The sequence below is a fragment of the Sus scrofa genome, chromosome 11 (genome assembly GCF_054392235.1).
Source record: "Sus scrofa isolate SSC_HxYL_T2T_F1_AM1 chromosome 11, Sscrofa_HxYL_maternal_Yorkshire_Landrace_v2.0, whole genome shotgun sequence".
Lineage (NCBI taxonomy): Eukaryota > Metazoa > Chordata > Mammalia > Artiodactyla > Suidae > Sus > Sus scrofa.
Window position 1 is genome coordinate 61,608,670 of NC_139393.1, and position 10,560 is coordinate 61,619,229.

At 35.0% G+C, this 10,560-nt stretch overlaps 1 pseudogene across 1 annotated transcript; it reads right to left on the reverse strand.

Moving 5' to 3' along the window:
- Positions 1 to 3,439: 3,439 nt before the first annotated feature.
- On the reverse strand, positions 3,440 to 4,077 carry LOC100625735 (uncharacterized; annotated as a pseudogene). Its single transcript, XR_002336711.2, has one exon. The product of XR_002336711.2 is annotated as an uncharacterized LOC100625735 (transcript).
- Positions 4,078 to 10,560: the final 6,483 nt, after the last annotated feature.

Below are 10,560 nucleotides of genomic sequence, written 5' to 3' on the forward strand. Positions count from 1 at the left end.
TAAAGAAGAATTAATACCAATCCTTCACAAAGAATAGTGGAGGAAGGAACATTCCAAACTAATTTTACAAGGCCAGCTAACTTATACCAAAACCAGACAAGGACACCACAAAAAAAGAAAATTACAGGCCAATATCCCTGATGGACCTAGATGCAAAAATTCTCAACAAAATATCAGCAACCCAAATTAATGCATGCAAAAGATGTTACACCATGATCAAGTAGGATTTATTCCAGGGCTGCAAGGATGATTCAACATTTGCAAATCAGTCAGTGTGATATACCACATTAACAAAATGAAGGAGGGAGTTCCTGTTGTGGCTCAGTGAGTTAAGAATTCAACATAGTCTATGAGTTTGCAAGTTGGATCCCTGACCTTGCTCAGTGGGTTAAGGATCCAGCTTTGTTGCAGGTTGCACCGTAGCTCATGGATATATCTCGGATATTGTAATGCTGTAGCTGTGGAGTAGGCAAGCAGTTGCAGCTCCAATTCGACCCCTAGCCTGGGAATTTCCATATACCGTGGGTATGGCTGTAAAAAATAAATAAAATAAATGAAGGAATATTATTATCTCAGTATATTCAGGAAAAGCTTTTGATAAATCCAACATCCATTTATGATTCCAACTCCCAATAAAGTGGGTGTTCAGGGAATGTAACTGAACATAATAAAAGCTATATATGACATGCCCACAACTGACATCATATTCAACAATGAAAAGATAAAAGCTTTTCCTCTAAGATCAGGAAGAAGATGAGAATGCCCATTTTGAATACTTGTATTCAATGCAGTATTTGAATTCCTAGTCAGAGCAATGTGGTAAGAAAAAGAAATAAAAGACACATCCAAATTGAAAAGGAAGAAGTAAAACTCTCATTATTTGCAGGTGGCATGATTTTATACATAGAAAACTCTAAAAATGTTACTAAAAACTGTTAGAACTAATAAATGAGGTAGTATCAGGATACAAAATAAACATACAAGTATATGTTGTATTTCTATCTGTGATAACAAACTGTCAGAGAAATTAAGATATAATCCCACTTATAATTATATTAAAAAGAATAAAATACTAGGAATAAATATAGCCAAGTGGTGAAAGACCTATATACTGAAAACTGTAGGACATTGTTGAAAGGACTTGGAGAAGACACAAAGAAAGAGAAAGATAGTCCATGATCATGTATTGAAAGAATTAATATTTTGAAATACCCATCCTACTCAAATCCATCTACATATTCAATGCAGACCTTATGGAAAGTAACATAAAGCATTTTCACAGAAAATAGAGCAAAGAATCCTAAAAAGTGTATGGAACCAGAAAAGATTCTGTTATAAAGTTGAAATATTTTTAAATTCATGAATTAAAAGTCTATTCATAATTTGAAAAATATATATATTGAAAGAAGCATCAAAAAATTAAAATGAAAAACACGCTAGTTGAATAAAATCTATAGTTAAATTTGACAAAGTTTCTGTTCAGCACTTAAGTATGTAATGACATATTTGTTAGTTGTGATTGCTTGATCTTCCTTATCTTCTTTTAAAACTGTGTTTTCAAGTTCATCATTTCTTATATTTCCATGAATGAAACTATTCTTAACTCAGCTTTTTTCCCCTGTATGACATATATGTATCCTATCCTCGTAGTATAGTAAAATTTTGTCTGTTATGCATTACAACCCTAATAATAATCCCTATTTAGTCTTTATTTTTTTTTGAGGCAAGTTTAAATATGTGTTGTTTATGATGCTTGCAGGAAACAAAACCACTCGAATTAAAATGGCTTAAGCACTTAAGGTGTATAATCATTTCACTTTATAGTAAGTTTTGAGATAGGCATTTTAAGGGTAGATGCAGCCACTCAAAGAAAACATCAGAGATCTCTCTTGTTGATTTCATCCTGCCTCTTCTATTCTTGCCTATTGGGCCCTTTGTCTTTAGGCATGTTTCTTTATGGGCAGAAGAGGTCACAGCATCAAGAATCATAGCACTGCTGAATTCAAGGCAAGATGAAAGTAGGGATGTTTTTTACCTATCTCTTTTTGGGGTGTGGCATTCTTCAAATAAAATGTCTTTTTAATACTCTATATTTGGGGTATGTGTCTATCTTTGAAAGCAGTCATTGGCAAAGGATAATGAAGTAAACACTCTTCACTTAGCTGAGAAAGTGAACTTTACCCAGGATGGAAGGAATTTAATGGAGCATCCCATCTTACTGAAAATCTTGTACCAAACATAATCGTGATACCTTAAATGAAGGAGGAAAAAAGGTATAGATATTGGATAAATACAACAGTATTTGACATATTTTTAAAAACTCAGAAATTTCAGGCAAAGTAAGTGAAACTGCCCAAAGGCAACAAATAAATTCCATTTGAATTTGGTAATGGGAAGGTCTGGACCAGTACTTTCATTGCTCCTATTTTCTTTAACTTCCAAAATGTTTGGCTATAGTCATTGATCTAAATCAGATACCTCCTGAATTCCATATCTTTCATTCCTTATTTTGTATCACAACCATTAAATCAATTTGAAACTTGCCAGTGTTGAGGCAATTACTCATCTCTTACATCCATAAATTTTATGATACTTTTAGAATGGTTGTCATTTTGATGCTATAAAAACATGATCATGCCTATAATCTGTATTCTTTTTCTCTTCATATTATTTTAAGCATATAGTTAATTTGCTTTATAAGCTGGCATATAGTCCATTTTTATGAATGTTATGTCTTCAACCATTCTGCTTATAGTGTTTATGAATGCTAATATATTTCTCAAGTAAATAAAATTGTCATTTAAAAAAAATAAAGACCATAGTTAAGTTGAAATGTCTGCAGAATAAGAGGTTCCTTGTTGGTTTTTTGCCATGAGGTAAGCTGATGTCAAGAGTGTTAGACATTTCATTGGAAAAAGACAATGCAAAATTTTTTACTAATTGCAAATATTTTATTTTATTTTTTTTTAGAAATATTGCTTAATTTGAGAAACTTACTTCCAAATTACTTTCATGAGTTTTAAAAAGTCCTAAGGAGCATCCAAGAAGAGACCATATACAGCTTCCATAGGTATAAGGACAAAAAAATGCGGTTGATGACTGCCCCAAACGGTATTTCCTAAAGGAAAAAAATGTAATATTTAAACTCCTTTTTTAATTTTGTTTAATTTTTTTTTGTCTTTTTTTGCTATTTATTAGGCCACTCCCGCGGCATTTGGAGGTTCCCAGGCTAGGGGTCCAATCGGAGCTGTAGCTGCCAGCCTACACCAGAGCCACGCTGGATTGGATGCAAGCCGCGTCTGCAACCTACACCACAGCTCCCGGCAACGCTGGATCATTAAGCCACTGAGCAAGGCCAGGGACCAAACCCGCAACCTCAAGGTTCCTAGTCGGATTCGTTAACCACTGCGCCACGACGGGAACTCCTAACCTTCTTTTTTTGAGGCAGGGTAAGTGAACTACACACATCATAAATAAAATTTTCTCACTTTACAAGGAGGAAGGACTGTGATCCTGTTTTTGATGAACATTAAATACAAAATACAAAATCCACAGCTCTGATCAAGATGAGGGGAAAACATCATTCTTCAGCATTCCAATTCTCATGCAATGAAATCCAAAGGTCTGTTAAATCCACCTTTTCGATTCCTGTAGTGCCTATACTTCCTCTTCTGAGACACATTTATGGCATAGGCATTTACAGAGCCATCCACATTTTTTCCTTTTGTAGAGTCAAAGGAGGCAAATCCCATTAACTTCATCATTTCTATTTCTTCCTCTGTTTTGCCCTCTAAGTCTTCCTCAGTAATCTGACGTTCTTTGCTCTTTATTTCTTTTGTTTCTTTCTTCTCTTCGTCTCTTCTTTCTTTCAGTCGAGAAGGGGAGGGAGATGTGGATCTATGTCGCCTTGGAGACCTGGAACGTCTTCTGTGGGGGGAACGAGAGCGGCTCCTTCTCAGATCTCGCTTTTGGGACGGGACTTTTCTTGGCGCCTTAGTTCTCTCTCCCAGGATGTGGACGGGGACCGCCTACCTACCTATGCTCTCTCCGCGGGGAGCGGCTGCTGCTGAGACCCATTCGGAGCCCTCTTCCACCTCACACCCAATTTCAAATATTTTAATTGCATCTGTTGTGCATGTTTTGACTCCATATGATTTTTTTTTAAACCTCTCTCAATTTTATTCTATTACCTGGTTAAATTCAGTGGTTGACACTCAACTGGCACATTCTTTGGCTGTGGCTCAGAAATGACAGTATGTGCTGGGTTGAATATAGAGTAAAGGAAGTCAGCTCAGAAACCTTTATTGTAAGGCAGGAGGGGAGAATGGACCGTATGTGGACGTGAAGAAATTTTGTGTGCATGGCAGAAGGTGCTGAGAAATTACCTAGCCACATAGAATAAAATATCAAGCCATGTGTTAATGTAAATACTATGGGGTTCATGAAGTGCAGTGAAAATGAAATTCTGAGAGTTTCTGAAAATGTTAGAACAAGATAGTAGCATTTCCCCTCTTGTTTCTGAAACTAAATTTTAAACTGTAGCATAAATTTCATACATTTAATTTTTAAACATTTTATTCTTTAATATTAGTACAACTGTATAAGGCATATAAAAGATATGCTTATAATTTGAAAAGAACATAAAAGCATAAATTGAGAAAATTGTATTCTTCCAAGGAGAGAAAACAGAAATCTGGGTAGACTGGGATTTCCCTCCCAAGTGAAGTAGTCAATCGTATGTTCACTCTATCTATTCATTTTCTGAAGTACATTTACAAAATCTGGTCGGCTAGCATTGACATAGGAGTTGGTTTCACAGGGAATAAAGGCTAGATTCTAGGAATGAGTCGTTGCATTCTTAGTTATGCAACAATTACGTGGTATTTTTGGATAGATCAACACTGTTACAGGAGATGAATTATAGGCCATATATATCATCTGTTCTTGAAGACACTTCTGGGGTTTGTTTTTACCCATGCCCTGAGACATGGGAAACATCTGAGACAACAGATGTGAAGAGAAGGGATTTTTTTTTTTCATAAAAATCATTGTGCAAAGCTATTAAATGGGACAGATATCATCAAGTTGCTAACACAGCATCTAATACCATCTATATAGTTAATATCTTTTAGAATCCCAGAAATCTGAAAGTATCAATTGAGAACTGAAATATGATTTAGAGAGGAAGTGAGATATTCTCTTGTATCACTTTATTCTCTGACTCACCAGAACTTGGGCAGTGAAAGAAAAAGCATTATTACCAGATGCTAACCATTTTGAAAAGTAATGGAAATACCATAACTGAAAGAAAAAAGCTCAGAGAAAAGAGCAAACCTCTGCCTGTGGTGGCTTTAGCATCGCACCTTATTGGTAACATAAGGTCAGCTTAAATGAGGGAAAGGACCACAGAAATGGGCAGGTGAAGTGAAGCAACCAACACAATGATGAGTGGGCATTTAGGTTTCTTTTGCTCTTACAAATAATGAAATTCTCCTATCTCCATCTATACCCTGAGAGTTCAGTTCATTGAAAAAGATAACAATGGTTTCTATAATAAAAGTTGTTTTAAAAGTCATTCTCCAGAAGTTAATAAAAAACATACTTTCGTTTGCTTTTGCAATAAACTCACTAAAATCTACTAAAACTACATTAAAAGATAGTGCCCTTGACAGGACATACCACATTAAGGCTGAACCATATTTCCCTCAGATTTGGATGTAAAGTCATTTGGTCATATTTTCTAGACTTAGGAATGTGTCATAATTATTTATCTCCCTGGAACTCTGGACTGACACATACTGTGATAAGATATTTAATTAACTAACAATTACTCAGCTCTCTTTTGTCCTTCTGTATGGTTTTCTGAACGGTATAATATAGTCTCAGGAAGTCTAAAAATAAAGGTTAACTTGTGCTCAACGTATAACAAATCTCTGTATCTGATCAGAATTTATATGAGACGATGAAATCGGGATTTAAGTAGATTTTTTCTAAGAGAAGATGAAGGAAAAAAAAGAGGCCCGGAAAAATGAATAGACAAAATGCATTGGGGGTTTATTTCTTTCTTTGTATGTCAAGTGCATAAACCAAGTTGGTTTCCATTTTTGGGCATTCCGTTATGGATTACTATGTGTTGGTAAAGCATTCTGTATTATGCAGTTTCCCATGGATATAATCCTTGCCTTAAGGGTTTACAGCTTGAATATTCAGAACTATCCAAGCAGTACAATTCAGACATATGCTGCTTAGCAAGCTGACTGGTAAAAAAGCTGGCACTGAACTCTTGGTTGAGTTCCTGTGTCAGCATCATGGGCACAGGCACAAACAAAGATGATCTGTCCTCTGTCTGTGACAAAACCAGTGAACTTTCAATGAAAGACAAATGGATTTCAGAGCTCTCTAATATTAAACACTGTCAAGCTGAATAAATACAGAGTAGTGAAAATATTAGCATACCTATATTTAGCATGGTTGATTTTTGCATCAAAATCAAAGAATTTCAAGTTCATTTTTAAAAAGAAACTGTGATTCTGTGATTATTGAAAATTGCTAGTGACATTGTCTTCTTTTACATTCTTTTTTTTTCTGGCAAAATTGTTGGTGGGGCACTTCAAATATAATAATGAGCGTTGGTGAATTAGAGGCACTTCAAACGAGTAGATGAAATATTTTTTAAATGTTTTATTCAATCATTTACTTTTTAAAATTTAATTTGTGTGATCATTTAATAATTTAACACATTTAAAAAGTTTTGGGATTTCCCATTGTGGCTCAGCGGAAACGAATCAGACTAGGAACCATGAGGTTGCAGGTTTGATTCCTGGCCCCACTCAGTGTGTTAAGGATCTGGGTGTTGCTGTGAGCTGTGGTGTAGGTCACAGACATGGCTTGAATCTGGCATTGCTGTGGCTGTGGTGTAGGCTGACAGCTATAGCCCCGACTGGACCCCTAGCCCGGGAACCTCCATATGCCTCAGGTGCAGCCCTAAAAAAATAAAATTAAAAAAAAGTTTTGGGTGTATTAAAACATTTTAAATGCCATATTCCATATATACCTGAGTTCATCTAAAGTACAAAATATTTTAATAATTGTCATTAAATTTAGTAATAAAAAAGCCCTTGGTATTAAAATACTAGGTATATTAAAATATTTACACAGGGAGATATTCTATTCTAGAGCCCCTTTCTCAACATCTCAAGATAGTATATGCATAGACCCATTCTAATAGGACAATATAAGATATAAAACTGGAAGATGCTGAATGAATTTTCATCACTTGTATGTATAGCTGATGTTTCAACATGGATATACCAAAATTACCAAATCTCTTCATGGTGATAACCAGGATAAACATGCTTACTTAGAATTTAGGATTTATGTTTATGTAGAAATCTCATAATACATATAATAGTTATATATACTTAAAATTTATATGGTAATATAGCTCAAATTTATTGCTGATTTTGTAAATAAAGTCTGTAATCTATAGATTTAAACTTTATAAGCTTTTTATATTTTCTTTTTCTTTTTTAATATTTATTTATTTAATCTTTTCTTTTTCCTAAACAGCCCATTTTCCAAATAATAAACCTACCCAAACTAGATAGCTTCTTTTTGCCCTTTATTTTTCTACTAAGAAACTTTAAAAAAAAATGGTAATGGAAAGAATATAACCAAAGTATCATAAAATGATTATTTATTAAAAATAAGATGTCAAGTGCAACATAGATGAGGTTGAAGCAAGGCAATATTTAAAATAATGACCACTGGGAGTCCCATTGTGACTCAGCGGTAATGAGCTCAACTAGTATCCATGAGGATGTGGGTTCAATCCCTGGCCTTACTCAGTGGGTTAGGGATCCGGCATTGTCTTCAACTGAAGTGTAGGTCACAGACACAGTTTGGATCCTGTGTTACTGTGGCTGCAGTATAGGCTGGCACCTGCAGCTCTGATTTGCCCCCCATCCTGGAATTTCCATATATGCTGCAGGAGTGGCTCTAAGAAGCAAATAAAAAATTAATTAATTAATTAATTAAATAATGAGCATTTATTCTCTAGTATAAAGCAATTGTTTTATAAAAGACAAAGTGGAGAAAATTATAGCAGAAAGATATAATCAATCACATTCATATCAGCAATAGCAAGTAATAGTTCAAGAGATAGCATATTCTGTATATCCCAGGCCGTAGGTGTTCAAAAATCTAATTCTTGAGGGAATAACTATTTTTCCTAAATTTCAAATAGCAACAATATGTTTCTGAGAAGAAATACAGCTGTCCGCTGTTAAAAAACAAACAAACAAAAACAAACAAAAAACCATGCTTTACTGAGGCTGTTCTAGACTATTAAAAATTTTTCCATACTAGGATTTGCCTATGTTTTGCTCAGATAAAGTGGCTATCCAGATGAACTCTGGAGTGGAGGTGATGTTACTCTCCCAGTATAAGGCTATGAGTGCCTTACTAGGATGATCAGTGGAGACCCTTAAGCAGAGTAACTAATTTAACGCATAGCCACACACATAGATACCCTACAACCTAGGGCTGAACTCTGGGCCATCTAGAATGTTACTCAACAACTAAATACAAACTGGTGTCCCAGGTAGACTCATGGAATAGAAAAAAAATTATATATAAAAAAACAAGGAAATCTGAATAGAATATGGACTTTAGCTAATATTATTACTATTAATAGTAGCAGATGTAACATGCTAATGTAAGATGCTAATAATGCAGAAAAGTGGTACAGCATGTATGGGACTCTTTGTACTATCTTTGCATTTTTCTGTCAATCTAAACTGTACTGAAAAATAAAGTTTATTAAAATATAAATGGCACAAGAAGGAGTTCCTGTCGTGGCTCAGTGGTTAACGAATCCAGCTAGGAACAATGAAGTTGCGGGTTTGGTCCCTGGCCTTGCTCAGTGGGTTAAGGATCCAGTGTTGCCGTGAGCTGTGGTGTAGGTTGCAGATGCGACTTGGATCCCGTGTTGCTGTGCCTCTGGTGTAGGCCAGCGGCTGCAGCTCTGATTAGACGCCTAGCCTGGGAACCTCCATATGCCGTGGGAGCAGCCCTAGAAAGGGCAAAAAGACACACACATAAAAAAGAATGGTACAAGAAGCTTTATACATATATGTATATGCATACTTACTCAACCTAACAGAGATAACATTTTAACATTTCAGAGTTCAGATCTCCACATACATCTTTTTGTGCCATGGCTACATACCATTTATTCAGTCTCTAATATATAGATTAAATTGTTAAATTACTAATCACCAGCAGAGCTATGTAATAAAGCAGGGTACTAGGAAAACTCTTAAATAGATGAGTTATAAAGTTTAACAAAGAAAGAATGAAATCTGGTTAGATGGATAGTCCTTGTTTCAGTAACTTGTTTCAGGCATTCTTTCTCCATTTTGCACTCTATGCTATATGCTTTTTCCCCTTGAAATGTATATTTTAGTATGTGTTCTGTAACTGGTAGTGTGGTCTGGTCATTCATTGTTTAGGAACATGAGCCTTTAGTAGCCCTACTTTTAAGTGGTTGTGATTGTCTTCTATATATTTTTCATCTATCTATCTATCTATCTATCTATCCATCCATCTATCATCAAGAGATAGGAATAATGTTCAGAACAGGTCTCCTTAAGATGTGCCACTTTGGCATTTAGATTATTTTGAGCTAAAGGCAATTGACACTCAAAAGAAATTACTGCCCTTTCCTTAACTACCTGGGAAAATTTAAATTGGAGATTTTTTTTTTTTCAGAAAAAGAATTGTTACCAGAGATAAATTTTATATAAGTGGCCCATCTATATGGCAGAACAAATATCTAATTTTCTTATGTGTGAATGACCCTCCCGTGCTCGAAAGCCCCAGGCCCCATCCCATCTTTTAGTTCGGGATGACATACATCCCTCATTTTACTTTTTTTATCTGAAACTCTCATGTATGTGAGGTTTCCATAAATATGAAATTAAATTCAACTTTCTCCTGTTAATCTGCCTCATTTTTATCATCAACTAAACAAAAACATATAAAGGAAAGGGGAAGGGAAATTTTCCCTATCCCAATATTTTGGGAACAGTGGGTTTAAACTCTGTGTAGACCACTTATACAGATGTTTTTCAAAAATACTGCAGTATAGCATGATCTGAAGTTGAAAATGTGGATGTGGAAGCATGGATATGAACAGCAGACTATGGGACTTATGCATCCTCAGATTTTGTATCTGTGGTTGACCCTGAAACCAATCTCCCACAAATACCAAGGGGTACTGTGTATGTGCAGATAAATATCTATGTATCTGTGTATCTATCTATATGTATATATCTGTACATTCAATCTGCTTATCTTTGCCTATTTATCCAATGATTTGAGAAGCCTGAATCTCTGAATTAACTAAGTTGCAGTTTCATGATCTCGTTATATAAACCGTTGTAAACATTAATGCTTTGAATTTAAAAACCTATGAAGATTAGAGTCCAGATTCCTGCAATGAAGAACAAAAATGCCATAAAGGGATCAGAAGTTATAATAGAAAAAGATAAAATTTTT